The sequence below is a fragment of the Pongo abelii genome, chromosome X (assembly GCF_028885655.2).
Source record: "Pongo abelii isolate AG06213 chromosome X, NHGRI_mPonAbe1-v2.0_pri, whole genome shotgun sequence".
NCBI lineage: Eukaryota > Metazoa > Chordata > Mammalia > Primates > Hominidae > Pongo > Pongo abelii.
Window position 1 is genome coordinate 78,482,150 of NC_072008.2, and position 16,188 is coordinate 78,498,337.

The following is a 16,188-nucleotide window of genomic DNA, read 5'->3' on the forward strand; positions in this document are numbered from 1 at the left end:
GTATCTCATTGTGGTTTTGATTTGCATTTCTCTGATGGCCAGTGATGATGAGCATTTTTTCATGTGTCTTTTGGCTGCATAAATGTCTTCTTTTGAGAAGTGTCTGTTCATATCCTTCACCTACTTTTTGATGGGGTTGTTTGTTTTTTTCTTGTAAATTTGTTTGAGTTCTTTGTAGATTCTGGATATTAGCCCTTTGTCAGATGAGTAGGTTGCAAAAATTTTCTCCCATTTTGTAGGTTACCTGTTCACTCTGATGGTAGTTTCTTTTGCTGTGCAGAAGCTCTTGAGTTTAATTAGATCCCATTTGTCAATTTTGGCTTTTGTTGCCATTACTTTTGGTGTTTTAGACATGAAGTCCTTGCCCATGCCTGTGTCCTGAATGGTAATGCCTAGGTTTTCTTCTAGGGTTTTTATGGTTTTAGGTCTAACGTTTAAGTCTTTAATCCATCTTGAATTAATTTTTGTATAAGGTGTAAGGAAGGGATCCAGTTTCAGTTTTCTACATATGGCTAGCCAGTTTTCCCAGCACCATTTATTAAATAGGGAATCCTTTCCCCATTTCTTGTTTTTCTCAGGTTTGTCAAAGATCAGATAGTTGTAGATATGTGGCGTTATTTCTGAGGGCTCTGTTCTGTTCCATTGATCTATATCTCTGTTTTGGTACCAGTACCGTGCTGTTTTGGTTACTGTAGCCTTGTAGTATAGTTTGAAGTCAGGTAGTGTGATGCCTCCAGCTTTGTTCTTTTGGCTTAGGATTGACTTGGCGATGCAGGCTCTTTTTTGGTTCCATATGAACTTTAAAGTAGTTTTTTCCAATTCTGTGAAGAAAGTCATTGGTAGATTGATCTTTTAGTAGTTCTTGTAGTGCTGACTTGGTAGTGGTGAATTCTCTTAGCATTTGTTTGTCTGAAAAAGATTGTATCTTTCCTTCATTTATGAAACTTAGTTTCTCAGGATGCAAAATTCTTTGCTGATAATTGTTTTGTTGAAGGAGGCTGAAGGTAGTGCCTCAAACCCTTCTTGCTTGTAGGGTTTCTGCTGAGAAATCTGCTGTTAATCTGATAGGTTTTTCGTTATAGGTTACCTCATGCTTTTGCTTGGCAACTCTTAAGATTCTCTCCTGTGTCTTGACATTAGATAACCTGATGACTATGTGTCTACCCAATGATCTTTTTGCAGTGAATTTTTCAGGTGTTCTTTGAGCTTCTTGTGTTTGGATGTCTAAATCTCTAGCAAGGCTGGGGAAGTTTTCCTTGATTATTCCCTCAAATATGTTTTCTAAACTTTTAGATTTCTTTTCTTCCTCAAGAACACCAGTTATTCTTAGGTTTGGTCATTATCATAATTCCAAACTTTTTGGAGGCTTTGTTCTTTTTTTTTTTAAATTCTTTTAGTTTTTTCTTTGTTGGATTGGGTTAATTCAAAAACCTTGTCTTTGAGCTCTGAAATTTTTTCTTCTTCTTGTTAGATTATATTACTGACACTTTGCAGTACATTTTGCATTTCTCTATGTGTGTTCTTTATTTCCAGAAGTTGTGATTGTTTTTTACTTATGCTATCTATCTCACTGAAGATTTTTCCCTTCATATCTTGTATGATTTTTTTGATTTCATTAAGTTGTACTTCACCTTTCTCTGGTGCCTCCTTGATTAGCTTAATAATCACCCTTCTGAATTCTTTTTCTGGCAACACAGGGATTTCTTCTTCATTTGGATCTATTGCTGATGAGCTGTTGTTGTCTTTAGGTGGGGGTGTATTAGTCTGTTCTCATGCTCCTATTAAAGATATACCTGAGACTGGGTAATTTATGAAGAAAAAGAGGTTTGTTGGACTTACAGTTCCACATGGCTGAGGAGGCCTCACAATCATGGTGAAAGGCAAAAGGCACTTGTTACATGGTGGCAGCAGGAGAAAATGAGAACCAAACAAAAGGGGTTTTCCCTTATAAAACCATCAGATCTCATGAGACTTATTCACTACCATGAGAACAGTATCGGGGAACTGCCCCCATGATTCAATTATTTTCCACTGGGTCCCTCCTACAACACATGGGAATTGTGGGAGCTAAAATTCAACATGAGATTTGGGTGGGAACACAGCCAAACTATATCAATCTGCCCCTGGCCCCTCCCAAATCTCATGTTCTCACATTTCAAAACCAATCATGCCTTCCCAACAGTCCCCCAAAGTCTTAACTTATTTCAGCATTACCTCAAAAGTCCACAGTCCAAAGTCTCATCTGAGTCAAGGCAAGTCCCATCTGCCTGTGAGCCTGTAAAATCAAAAGCAAGTTAGTTACTTCCTAGATACAATTAGGGTACAGGCATTGGGTAAATACAGGCATTCCAAATGGGAGAAATTGGCCAAAACAAAGGGTCTACAGGCCCCATGCAATTCCAAAATCCAGCAGGGCAGTCAAATCTTAAAGCTCCAAAATGATCTCCTTTTAGTCCATGTCTCACATCCAGGTCACACTGATGCAAGAGGTGGATTCCCATGGTCTTGTGCAGCTCTGCCCCTGTGGCTTTGCATGGTACAGCCTCCCTCCCAGTTGCTTTCACAGGCTGGCATTGAATGTCTACAGCTTTTTCAGGTGTATGGGGAGAGTTGTCAGTGGATCTACCACTCGGGGGTCTGGAGGACAGTTGCCCTCTTCTCACAGCTCCACTAGGCAGTGCACCGGTGAGGACTTTGTGTGGGGGCTTCAACCCCACATTTTCCTTACGTTGCCCTAGCAGATGTTCTCCATGAGAGCCCCACCCCTGCAGCAAACTTCTGCCTGAACATCCAGGCATTTCCATACATCCTCTGAAACCTAGGTGGAGATTCCCAAACCTCAGTTCTTGACTCTTGTGCACCCACAGGATCAACACCACATGGAAGCTGCCAAGGCTTGGGGCTTGCTCCCTCTGAAACCATGGCCCAAGCTGTACCTTGGCCCATTTTATCCATGGCTAGAGTGGCTGGGTTGGAGAGCACCAAGTCCCTAGGCTGCACACAGCAGGGGGCCCCTAGGCCTGGCCCACAAAACCATTTTTTCTTACTATGCCTCTGGGCCTGTGATGGTAGGGGCTTCCACAAAGGTCTCTGACATGCCCTGGAGACATTTTCCTCATTGTCTTGGCAATTAACATTTGGCTCCTTTTTACTTATGCAAATTTCTGCAGCCAGCTTGAATTTCTTCTGAGAAAATGTGTTTTACTTTTCTATCACATCATCAGGCTGCAAATTTTCTGAACTTTTATGCTGTTTCCCTTTTAAAAGTAAATAATTTTAATAGCACCCAAGTCACCTCTTGAATGTTTTGCTGCTTCGAAATTTTTTTTCTGCCTGATACCCTAAATCATCTCCCTCAAGTTGAAAGATTCACAAATCTCTAGGATAGGGGCAAAATGCCACCAGTCTGTTTGCTAAAACATAGCAAGAGTCACCTTTACTCCAGTTCCCAACAAGTTCCTCATCTTCGTTTGAGACCACCTCAGCCTGGATTTCATTTTGGTCAAAGCATTTTGGTCAAAGCCATTCAACAAGTTACAAAGTTCCAAACTTTCCCACATTTTTCTGTCTTCTTCTGAGCCTTCCAAACTGTTCCAGCCTCTGCCTGTTACCCAGTTCCAAAGTCATTCTACATTTTCAGATATCTTTACAGCAGGACCCCACTCTACCAGTACCAATTTACTGTATTATTCTGTTCCCATGCTGCTAATAAAGACATACCCGAGACTGGATAATGTATAAGGAAAAAGAGATTTAATGAACTCACAGTTCTACATGGCTAGGGAGGCCTCACAATCATGGCAGAAGGCAAAAGGCACTTCTTACATGGTGGTGGCAAGAGAGAATGAGAACCAAGCAAAATAGATTTCCCCTTATAAAACCATCAGTTCTCATGAGACTTATTCACTACCATGAGAACAGTATGGGGGAAACTGCCCCCATGATTCAATTCTCTCTCACCAGGTACCTCCCACAACACATGGGAATTAGGGGATCTACAATTCAAAATGAGATTTGGGTGGGGACACAGCCAAACCATATCAGAGTGTTAAAGAAATTTGTTTTGTCCTACTACCAGAATTGTTTTTCTGGTTCTTTCTCATTTGGGTAGACTATGTGAGAGGGAAGATCTGTGTCTTAAGGGCTGCTCTTCAGATTCTTTTGTCCTGTGGGGTGCTTCATTGCTGTAGTATTCTCCCCCTTTTCCTAGGTACATGGCTTCCTTGGAGCCAAACTGCAGTGATTATTTCTTTTTTGGATTTAGCCACCCAGCGGAGCTACCAGGCTCCTGGCTGGTACTGGGAGGTGTCTGCACATAGTCCTGTGATGTGAACTGTCTTCAGGTCTCTCCGCCATGGATAGCCGTACCTGCTATGATGGAGGTGGCAGTGGAGTGAAATGGACTCTGCAAGGGTCCTTAGTTGTAGTTTTATTGCACTAGTTTTGTGCTGTTTGGCTTGCCAGGAGGTGGCACTTTCAATGGAGCATCAGCTGTAGTAGTATAGGGATGATCAGGCAATGCACAGGGTCCTAGAACTCCCAAGATAATATGTCCTTTGTCTTTTGCTACCAGAGTGGGTAGAGAAAGACCATCGCATGAGGGTACGGTTGAGTGTGTCTGAGCTCAGACTCTCCTTGGGTGGGGTCTGCTGTGGCTGCCGTAAGGACTGGGGGTGTGGTTCTCAGGCCAGTAGAGTTATGTTCCCAGGGGATTATGGTTGCCTCTGCTGTGTCCTGCAGGTTGTCAGGGAACTGGGGGAAAGAGAGCCATTACAGGCTTCATCCAGCTCCCATGCAGCCCAAAAGGCTGGTCTCACTTCCACCATGCCCCGCCCCCAACAGCACCAAGTTGGTTTTCAGGCAGCAGGTAAGCAGGGCTGAGAACCTGCCCCAGGCTACCAGCCTCCTGGCTGCGAAAGCAAGCAGGGCTTTCAGGTTTTATTCCTCCCCGCCTGCTGTGGCTTCTGTGCTATATCTGCACTCTGGATTCACCTCCTCCCCTGATTTCTGTCCAAGAAAATTCACATTAGGTCGATTTTCTTTTTTACAAAGTTCAGCTAGAAGTTTTCTTCTTCCTCTGGTCTTTTCCCAGTTCCTCTGGCAGCCCTCCTTAAGGACCTCTGCAAGACAAAGTCAGAAATGGCTTCTTTGGGGGCCAAGAGAGCCCACAGGGCAATTCCTGCTGCTTCTTCTACCCCTGCATTTTGCTCGGCTCTCTAAAATCGTCTCAGTTCCAGGTAAGGTCAAATCTTTCTCCCATGATCTGGACCTTAGGTTCCCCAGTGAGGGTGTGTGTTCAGGGGTAAGATGATCCACCTTTCACACTTTTACACTTTGGGGACTCACAGGTTTTGGGCTGTCTCCTGGGGTATGCAGGAGCAATCGGCTTCCTTCAAAAGGTCTATGGATTCTCTTAGCTTTCTTTGTATATTCATGCAGTAGTCCTTGGAGCAGGAGTTCACAATATGAATCTCCACACACTGCTCTGTCCTTCTGAGTGGGAGCCGCAGTTTAGTCCTGCCTCCTATCTGCTGTTTTTCTTTCTTCTCCCCAGCCAATCTATTTCTTTTCACTGGAGAGTTTAATCCAGTTATATTCAGTGTTATTATTGATCAGTAATGATTTACTCCTTTCATTTTCTTGTTTACTGGTATTCTGTTGTCTTCTCTTCCCTCCTTCTTTCCTTCCTGTCTTCCTTTCGGTGAAAGTGATTTTCCCTGGTGCTGTTCTTTAATGTCTAGCTTCTTTTTGTTATATGTTGTATAAGTAATTTTTGATTTGAGGCTACCATAAGGCTTGCAAATAACATATTATTTTAAACTGATGACAAGTTAACAATTATATAAAAACAAGCAAGCAAAGAGAAAACTAATAAAAACTCTACATTTTAACTTTATCCTTCCCACTTTTTTTCTTTAAAATTATTATACTTAAGTTCTGGGATACATGTGCAGATCATGCAGGTTTGTTACATAGGTATACATGTGCCATGGTGGTTTGCTGCACCCATCGACCTGTAATCTACATTAGGTATTTCTCCTAATGCTATCCCTCCCCTTTTCCTCCACCCTCCAAAAGGCCCTGGTGTGTGATGTTCCCCTCCCTGTGTCCATGTGTTCTCATTGTTCAACTCCCACTTATGAGTGAGAACATGCGGTGTTTGGCTTTCTGTTCCTGTGTTAGTTTGCTGAGAATGATGGTTTCCAGTTTCATCCATGTCCCTACAAAGGACATGAGCTCATCCGTTTTTATGGCTGCATAGTATTCCATGGTGTGTATGTGTCACATTTTCCTTATCCAGTCTATCATTGATGGGCATTTGGGTGGGTTCCAAGTCTTTGCTATTGTGAACAGTGCTGCAGTAAACATACACGTGCATGTGTCTTTAGAGCAGAATGATTTATAATTCTTTGGGTATATACCCAGTAATGGGATTGCTGGGTCAAATGGTTTTTCTGGCTCTAGATGCTTGAGGAATCACCACACTGTCTTCCACAATGGTTGAACTAATTTACACTCCCACCAACAGTGTAAAAGCGTTCCTATTTCTCCACATACTCTTCAGCATTTGTTGTTTCCTGACTTTTTAATGATCGCCATTCTAATTAGCATGAGATGGTATCTCATTTTGGTTTTGACTTGCATTTCTCTAATGACCAGTGATGATGAGCTTTTTTTCATGTTTGTTGGCCACATGAATGCCTTCTTTTAAGAAGTGTCTGTTCATATCCTTTGCCCACTTTTTGATGGGGTTGTTTTTATCTTGTAAATTTGTTTAAGTTCCTTGTAGATGCTGGATATTAGCTCTTTCTCAGATGGATAGATGGTAAAAATTTTCTCCCATTCTGTATGTTGCCTGTTCACTCTGATGATAGTTTCTTTTGCTGTGCAGAAGAAACCCCATTTGTCAATTTTGGCTTTTCTTGAAATTGATTTTGGTGTTTTAGTCATGAAGTCTTTGCCCATGCCTATGTCCTGAATGGTATTGCCAGGTTTTCTTCTAGAGTTTTTATGGTTTTGGGTTTTACTTTTAAGTCTTTAATCCATCTTGAGTTAATTTTTGCATGAGGTGTAAGTTGTCTGCATATGACTAGCAAGTTTTCGCAACACCATTTATTAAATAGGGAATCCTTTCCCCATTGCTTATTTTTTCAGGTTTGTCAAAGATCAGATGGTTGTAGATGTGTGGCATTATTTCTGAGGCCTCTGTTCTGTTCCATTGGACTATATATCTGTTTTTGCACCAGTACCATGCTGTTTTGGTTACTGTAGCCTTGCAGTATAGTTTGAAGTCAGGTAGCGTGATGCCTCCAGCTTTGTTCTTTTTGCTTAGGATTGTCTTGGCTATATGGGCTCTTTTTTGGTTCCATATGAAATTTAAGGTAGTTTTCTCTGATTTTGTGAGGAAAGTCAATGGTAGATTGATGGGGATATCATTCAATCTATGAATTACTTTGGGCAGTATGGCCATTTTCACAATATTGATTCTTCCTATCCATGAGCAGGGAATGTTTTTCCATTTTTTGGTGTCCTCTCTTTTCCTTGAGCAGTGCTTTATAGTTCTCCTTAAAGAGATCCTTCACATCCTTTGTAAGTTCTATTTGTAGGTATTTTATTTTCTTTGTAGCATTTGTGAATGGGAGTTCACTCATGATGTGGCTCTCTGTTTGTCTATTATTGGTTTATAGGAATGCTTGTGATTTTTGCACATTGATTTGTATGCTGAGACTTTGCTAAAGTTGCTTATCAACTGAAGGAAATTTGGGGCTGAGACAGTGGGGTTTCTAAATATACAATCATGTCATATGCAAACGGAGGCAATTTGACTTCCTCTCTTCCTATTTGAATACCCTTTATTTCTTTGTCTTGCCTGATTGCCCTGGCCAGAACTTCAAATATTATGGTGAATAGGAGTTGTGAGAGAGGGCATCCTTGTCTTGTGCTGGTTTTCAAAGGGAATGCTTCCAGCTTTTGCCCATTCAGTATGATATTGGCTGTGGGTTTGTTATGAATAGCTCTTATTATTTTGAGATACATTCCATAAATATCTAGTTTATTGAGAGTTTTTAGCATGAAGGGCTGTTGAATTTTGTCAAAGGCTTTTTCTGCATCTATTGAGATAATCATGTGGTTTTTGTCATTGGTTCTGTTGATGTGATGGATTACGTTTTTTGATTTGCATATATTGAACCAGCCTTGCACCCCAGGGATGATACAGACTTGATCATGGTGGATAAGCTTTTTGATTTGCTGCTGGATTTGGTTTGCCAGTATTTTATTGAGGATTTTTGCATCGATGTTCATCAGGGATATTGGCCTGAAATTTTCTTTTTTTGTTGTATCTCTACCAGGTTTTGGTATCAGGATGATGCTGGCCTCATAGAATGAGTTAGGGAGGATTCCCTCTTTTTCTGTTGTTTGGAATAGTTTCAGAAGGCATGGTACCAGCTCCTGTTTGTACCGCTTGTAGAATTCGGCTATGAATCTGTCTGGCCCTGGGCTTTTTTTGGTTGGTAGGCTATTAATTACTGCCTCAATTTCAGAGCCTGTTATTGGTCTATTCAGGGATTCGACTCCTTCCTGGTTTAGTCTTGGGAGGGTTTATGTGTTGAGGAGTTTATCCATTTCTTCAAGATTTTCTAGTTTATTTGCGTGGAGGTGTTTATACTATTCTGTGATGGCAGTTTGTGTTTCTGTAGGATCAGTGGTGATATCCACTTTATTTTTTATTGTGTGTATTTTATTTTTCACTCTTCTTTATTGTTTTGGCTAGCAGTCTAACTATTTTGTTAATCTTTTGAAAAAAACAGCTACTGGATTCATTGACTTTTTGAAGGGTTTTTTTTGTGTTTCTGTCTCCTCCAGTTCTTCTCTGTTCTTAGTTATTTCTTGTCTTCTGCTAACTTTTTAATTTGTTTGCTGTTGCTTTTCTAGTCATTTTGATTATGATGTTAGACTGTCAATTTTACATCTTTCCCACTTTCTCCTGTGGGCATTTAGTGCTATAAATTTCCCTCCAAACACTGCTTTTGCTGTGTCCCAGAGATTCTGGTATGTTGTGTCTTTGTTGTCATTGGTTTCAAAGAACTTACTTATTTCTGCATTAATTTCATTATTTATCCAGTAGTCATTCGGGAGCAGGTTGTTCAGTTTCCAAGTAGTTACGTGGTTTTGAGTGAGTTTCTTCATCCTGAGTTTTAATTTGATTGCACTGTGGTCTGAGAGACTGTTATGATTTCTGTTCTTTTGCATTTGCTGAGTAGTGTTTTACTTCCAATTATGTGGTCAATTTTAGCATAAGTGTGATGTGGTGCTGAGAAGACTTTATATTTTCTTGATTTGGGGTAGAGAGTTCTTTAAATGTCTATTAGTTCTGCTTGGTCTAGAGCTGTGTTCAATACCTGAATATCCTTGTTAATTTTCTGTCTCATTGATCTGTCTAATATTGACAGTGGGGTGTTAAAGTCTCCCACTACTATTGTGTGGGAGTCTAAGTCTCTTTCTAGGTCTCTAAGAACCTGCTTTATGAATCTCATTGCTCCTGTATTGGGTGCATATATATTTAGGATAGTTAGCTCTTCTTGTTGCATTGATCCCTTTACCTATTGTAATGCCCTTCTTTGTCTTTTTTGATCTTTGTTGGTTTAAAGTCTGTTTTATCAGAGACTAGGATTGGAATACCTGCTGGTTTTTTTTCTTTGCATTTGCTTGGTAAACATTCCTCCATCCCTTTATTTTTAGCCTACACACGTAGAATTTTTTACAAGATTGATTTTTCACAAATCTTCCACAACTTGCTTAAGCCTTCAGCTTTATCCTATCTAACTTAAAACAATATTTTAACCCTCTAAACTTAGCAAAAAAATTTACATTTCTTTAACTTGTTATGATATTTTACCAAAAATACATTTCAGTTTTCTTACACACCTTTTATAAAATTGTTTTTATTTCCCAAAGATTACCTAAGTCACATGAACTAAAAGGCATTACACTTTACTTTTTTGACAAAATATTTGATTTAACCTTTTATTATTTTAAACCAATTAAAGCTCTTTCATATATAAACATCACACACAACACGTATAAATACACAGATAAAAGAAAATCCAGTAGTTGTAAGTGTTTTCATTTGCCAGTTTTAAAGTTTCTCTTTAAAGTGTGCAGTTACTAGGGCCTAATAAGCAGGCACAGCTGGAAGGCAAAAGAAATCCCCCAAAATTAAGGATCTCATTTTTATACTAGATACTGGATCTTAAAAAATAGGGAATCAGCCCATTCCCCATGGGAGTCTTATCTCTCAGGTGGGGGTGGGGAAATTTCCATAACTTCTAGGTGGCCAAGAGCATGCTCCTCTGATCCAAATATGCAAAGAGCCATGTATTTTTTCATAACTGCCATTAGCTGTTTTCAAAGGTACATTTTCTACCTAGTTACTACACACCAAGTTTCTCTCATAATGTGACACCCCCAAAAATCAAAACCATCAGATAACGTAATGCAAAACAGAATAGAGGCTTAGATTTTGAGAGGGATCTATCTGATTTTAATTAAGCTGACTTTTAACCATAGTGCTCTTTAAAGAAAAATTTTTTTAATCTCTTACTACCTGACATTAGCCAGGCCAATGGCCAATATTTCTGGCTTTTGAACTTTCTCCCAGGTGAAACTAATAAGCCTTAGCTACTAAGCTACAGCACTGGACAGTTCTATTGCTCTTCCCAGAAGGAGCCTAGAGCAGTCAGTTTTGAGCTTGTGTAGGCTTTTAACTGCTCAATATAATTTTTAGGGCTAACTATGACATGAGCCCTCAAATTTCTGTTCCCTGGATAGCAGAGACCAAGAGAGTACCGCCACGTGGTTACAAGGTCAAGCTCCCAAGGATATGAAACAAGATGAGAAGGAAACTTCATCCAGTTTTTTTGTTGTTTCAGAGACCTGCAGCAGTTTGTAACTGAGATCCTAAGCCCATGTTCTATCCTAAGGTATTCCTCTTTATGACAGAATGATACAGAAAGACACACAAAGCACACCAGATTTGCTACAGCTTAAGACTAGCCTCACAAATTGTTTTTCCCATTAATCAAAACTTTACAGAGGAGATAAACAGTGAATTTTACCATTCATTCAACCAGTTTGCATAAAGAAAGAGGACAGAAGTCTGACCAGTAAGAAATCCTTACCCTTTTGCTAACATGTCAGGTTTCTGGGTTCTCTTTCCCTGAGCAGCCCTAGTAACCTTGCTTGCTACATCAAAGCCCTTGGGGCCAAGCCACAACACAAAAGAATTTTTTTTTTCTGTTTCATGGAACCACAGGCAAAAGCCTCTCAATTTTGCAAGTGGCCACCCAACTGGCTGTATGGGGGACCTGAATTAATATTTTCCATTCAGCTAGAGAAAAATACATATGACAAACCATACCAATATTGAGCTGGCAAAGCTCAAACTTGCCGCCTGATGGGCTCTGTCATCTTTAATCCATTCAAAGTGGATTAAAATAGTTTCAACATGTGTTTCTCTGGGCAAGATGGTCACCCCAAGTAACAGAAAAAATAATAAAGGGAAAGAAGAGAGAGAGAGAAAAGCATTGCCTGCTGCAAGGTGGGGAAGGCGAAGAGCTCAGGGAGGCTAGAGAAAGACCCACCCATTGCAGTGACATTTAATCAAAAGTTCAGGCAGCTGTTTGTTGGTCACAAAGGATCTTCTCCAGCATTCCCATTAGCTCTCAAGTTTTCCCCTTTAGGGAAAAAAAAGCTCCCCTTATCCCATGATCCTGTACCTGCCTAATCCTGTCACAGCCATCAGCAGAGTGCAAGGCAGATTAATCCAAAGAGAGTAACAGTTAACATCCCATAGTGTCAAATCAATTTTTTAGCCGACAGGGACTTTATTGAGAGGATCCTCTAACCCCCTAAATGTTAGGAAGGTCTGTAACCTTCCTAAATTGGGCCTCAAACCCAAGTTTGGTCAAGTGTCATTGCCTTTTAAGAGGGGCCTTTAACCCTCTCTGTCTCCAGAGAAAGTGCTTTAACCCTCTCTGTTTCTAGGAGACGCTCTAACTCCCCTAAATTGGGCCTCTAAGTCAATCCCATCCTTTACTGGATACCCCACCACTTACCCAAAGTCAGTCAATTGTTGCTGCAGTCTATTTCCTTTGGGTCGGGGGTCTCCTCAGTATCATCCCTTCATGGTTCGCCAGGAAGATGTTACTAGAAAGGGGTCCCAGTCCAGACCCCAAGAGAGAGTTCTTGGAGCTTGCACAAGAAAGATTTTGAGGTGAATCCATAAAGTGAAAGCAAGTTTATTAAGAAAGTAAAGAAATAAAAGAATGGCTACTCCATAGCGGAACAGCCAGAGCTCCATTGTATGTTGTTTCCTCTGTCTTGCTGCATTTAAAGGATTCTTTCTGTATCGTTTACCTTTGGGAGTATGATTATTAAATGTCTTGAGGTAGTAGTCTTCATTGGGATAAATCTGCTTGGTGTTCTATAACTTTCTTGTACTTGGATATTGGTATCTTTCTCCAAGTTTGGGGACTTTTCTGTTATTATCACTTTGAATAAACTTACTACTTCTGTCTCTTTCTCTATCTCCTTTTTAGGGCCAATAACTCTCAGATTTGCCTTTTTGATATTATTTTCTAGATCCTGTTGGCATGCTTTACAGTTTTTTATTTATTTTCATTTTTCTCCTCTGACTGCATTTTCTCATAGCCTTTCTTCAAGAAGCTAGTTCTTTCTTCTGCTTGATTAATTCTGCTGTTAAAAGACTCATGTATTCTTCAGTATGCCAATTGTTTTTTCTGCTCCAGAATTTCTTCTAGATTTTTAATAATTATTTCAATCTCTTTGTTAAATTTATCTGATAGAACTCTGAATTCTTTTTCTTTGTTATCTTGAATTTCTTTGAGTTTCCTCAACACAGCTATTTTTAAATGTCTGTTTGAAGGATCACATTTCTCTGTTTCTCCAGGATTGGTTCCTAGTGCCTTATTTCATTCATTTGATAAGGTCATGTTTTCCTGGATGCTGTTGATGCTAGTAGATATTCTTCGGTGTCTGTGCATTGAAGAGTTGGGTATTTATTGCAGTCTTAATTGTCTGGGATTATTTGTAGACATCCTTCTTGAGAAGGTTTTCGAGATATTTTAAAGGGCTCAGGTGTTGTGAGCTAAACTGTGTCTGCATAGGGGGCATCCCAAGCCTACTAACCCTGTGGTTTTTGCAGACTCGTAGAGATACCACCTTTTTGGTCTTGGACAAGATCTGGAAGCATTATCTGTATTTCCAGGCAGAGACTCTTCTTCTTTCTTTAATTTCTCCCAAAAACAAAACAAAACAAAACAAAACAAAAAACAGAGTCTTTCTCTCTCTGTTCTGAGCCATCTAAAGCTGGGAGTGGAGTAACATAAGCACCCTTGTGGCCACTATCACTATGACTGTGCTTGGTCATAGTCCTGATGCCTGAAGCCATCACAGCACTGGGTATAGCCCAAGGCCTTCTGTAACCACTCACTGACTACTACCTATGTTCACTCAAGGCCCTGGAGTTCTACAATCAGGTGGCAAATCCAGCCAGTCCTATGTCCTTCCCTTCAGGATGGCAAGATCACCCAGGCCTTGGATAGGTCCAGAGGTGCTGTCCTAGAGTCAGGGACTAGAGTCAAAAACCTTAGAAGCCTACCTGGTGTTCTATGGTATTGTGGCTAAGTTGGCACTGAAACCATAAGACGCAGTCCTTCCCACTCTTCCCTTTCCAAAGGCAGAGGAGCTTGACCCCATAGCCACTGCCACCTCATGCCACGAAGAATTCTACCAGAGCACCAGCCAATGTTTCCTTCAGCCCCAAGGGCTCTTAAGTCAGCTTGTGGTGAAAGCTGCCCAGCCTTCAAATCACCCTTCAGGGCAGTGTGCTCTCCTCTGGCCCATGGTAGGTTGAGAAATGCTGTCCAAGAGTCAAGTCTTGAAATCAGAGACCCCAAGAGCCAGCTTGGTGCTCTGCCCTGCCCTGGTCGTGGTGGTATCTAAGAAAGTCTTCTTTACTTTGCCCTCTGCTTTTCTTAGTCAGGAGTTTTGCCCCATAGCCACTGCTGGTAATGTGCTGAGTCTCACCTGAAGCCAGCAAGTCTCAGAGGCTCACCCAAGACCCTCGATATTGTACCTGGATATTGCTGCTGGTTATTTCGAGTTCAAGAGCTCTTCAGTCAGCAGGTGATAAATGCTTCCAGGACTTGGTCCTTTCCTTCAAAGCAGTGGGTTCCCTTCTGGCCCAGGGTGTGTCTAGAAATATCTGGGAGCTAGGTCCTGGAACGGGAGTCTCACAACTGTCTGGCGGCCTGTTCTGCTGTGGCTAAGATAGTATCCAAGATGGAAGACAAAGTTCTCCCCACTCTTTCCTTTGCTCTCAAGTTGAAGGAGGGGGTCTCTTTTGAAGCCAAGAGCTGTGCAGCCTGAGTTTAGGGAAGTCATGATACCAGCACTCCCTTGACCGCTCCAGCTGGCATCTCAGCATGTTGTGTGACTCACAGTCCACTGTTTCTGGGACTATTTCAGGACTAGGACTCACCTAAAAGTTTCAGTCCTTATGGGGTAGACCACCTTTCAAGTTTACTTGGAGACAGAGAGCTGTGGCCCTTTGTGGCAAGGTTTGTAGGAACTCAAGTTCCGTATACTGGAATCTGCGATTCCCCTCTGGCTAGGGCTGGTTTGAATGCTCCCTCCATGATGGGTGGGCATCAGCTGAGTTTGGTCCAGTTTTTCTTTCTGCTCTAGCAGGATAGCACTGTGTTCAGTGCCTCACACTTGCTGTGTTCTTTCTCCCCTAGCAGGCAGAGATGCTCTCTGCACCACACCACTGTTGTCAGGGTTGGGGGAGGGGTGGCTTCTGTGATTCTGGACTGTTTTTTGTATCTCTTCAGTGCCTCTTTCAGTGATATGAAGTTAAAACCAGGTACTATGAGTGCTCACCTAATTTTGGGTTCTTACGGAAGTGTTATTTCTTTATAGATAGTTGTTAACTCGATTTCCTTGTGGGGATGGGGACAATTGGTGGAGCATTCTATTGTGCCATTTTTCTCCCAATCTTTTTTTAATTTTTGAGGAAACTCCATACTCTTCTACCTATTGACTCTACTAGCTTATATTACCACCAGTAGAGTTCAAGATTCTCTTTACTATATTTCCTTGCCCACACTTGTTATCTTTTTTTAAATAGTAGGCATCCTAATAGGTTTTAGGTGATACCTCATAGTGGTGTTGATTTGCATTCTCTGATAATCAGTGATGTTGAGCACCTTTTCATATACCTGTTGGCCATTTATATGTCTTTTTTCTTTCGCTCATTTTTTAATCAGGATTTTTTTTCTATTCAGTTATTTTTCTTTCATGAGGTTCTTACATATTTTGGATGTTAACCTCATATCAGATATATTGTTGGCATTTGTGTTCTCACATTCCGTAGATTGCCTTTTTATTTTGTTGATTGTCTCCTTGGCTGTGCAGAGGCTTTTTAGTTTGATGTTGTCTGTCTTATTGTTGCTTTTGTTGCCTGTGTTTTTTAAAATCACAACTCAAAAATCATTGTCAGTAGCAATGTTAGTGGGCTTATTCCCTATGTTTTCTTTTAGAAGTTTTACATTTTTAAGTCATGTTTAAATGTTTAATTTATTTTTAGTTAATTTTTGTATGGTATAAGACAAGCATACAGTTTCATTCCTTTGCAAATGGATATACAGCTCCCCAACACCATTTATTGAAAAGATTATCCTTTTTCCAATGTGTATGCTTGTTTTCCTTTTCAATAATTAGTTGACCATATATGCATGAGTTTATTTCTGGGCTCTGTTGGTGTATTTGTCTACTTTTATGTCAGTATCATACTGTTTTGATTACTATAGCTTGGAAATATATTTTGAAATCAGGAAGATTAGGGCCTCCAGCTTTGTTCTTTATTCTCAAGATTCTTTTGGCTATCCAAGATCTTCTGTGGTTCCGTGTAAATTTTAGGATTTTTTTTTATTTCTGTGGGAAGAAAATGCCATTGGAATTTTCATAGGATTGCATTGAATCTGTAGATTGCTTTGGGTAGTATGGACATTTTAGCCATATAAATTCTTCCAGTCCATGAATGAGATATCTTTCATGTATTTGTGTCTTCTTAAATTTCTTTCATTAGTGTTTTATACTTCACTA

At 40.5% G+C, this 16,188-nt stretch overlaps 1 protein-coding gene across 2 annotated transcripts in view; it reads left to right on the forward strand.

Moving 5' to 3' along the window:
• The window catches only part of CHIC1 (cysteine rich hydrophobic domain 1), a 109,206-nt gene that overhangs the window by 37,824 nt on the left and 55,194 nt on the right, over positions 1-16,188 (forward strand). The window contains exon 4 of one of the 2 annotated variants that reach the window (XR_010138940.1): positions 5,093-5,237. The exons of the other annotated variant lie outside the window; for it this stretch is intronic. The gene's annotated coding sequence lies outside the window, so the exon portion shown is untranslated. The remainder of the gene's footprint in view (positions 1-5,092; positions 5,238-16,188) is intronic. 2 annotated transcript variants of the gene reach the window in all.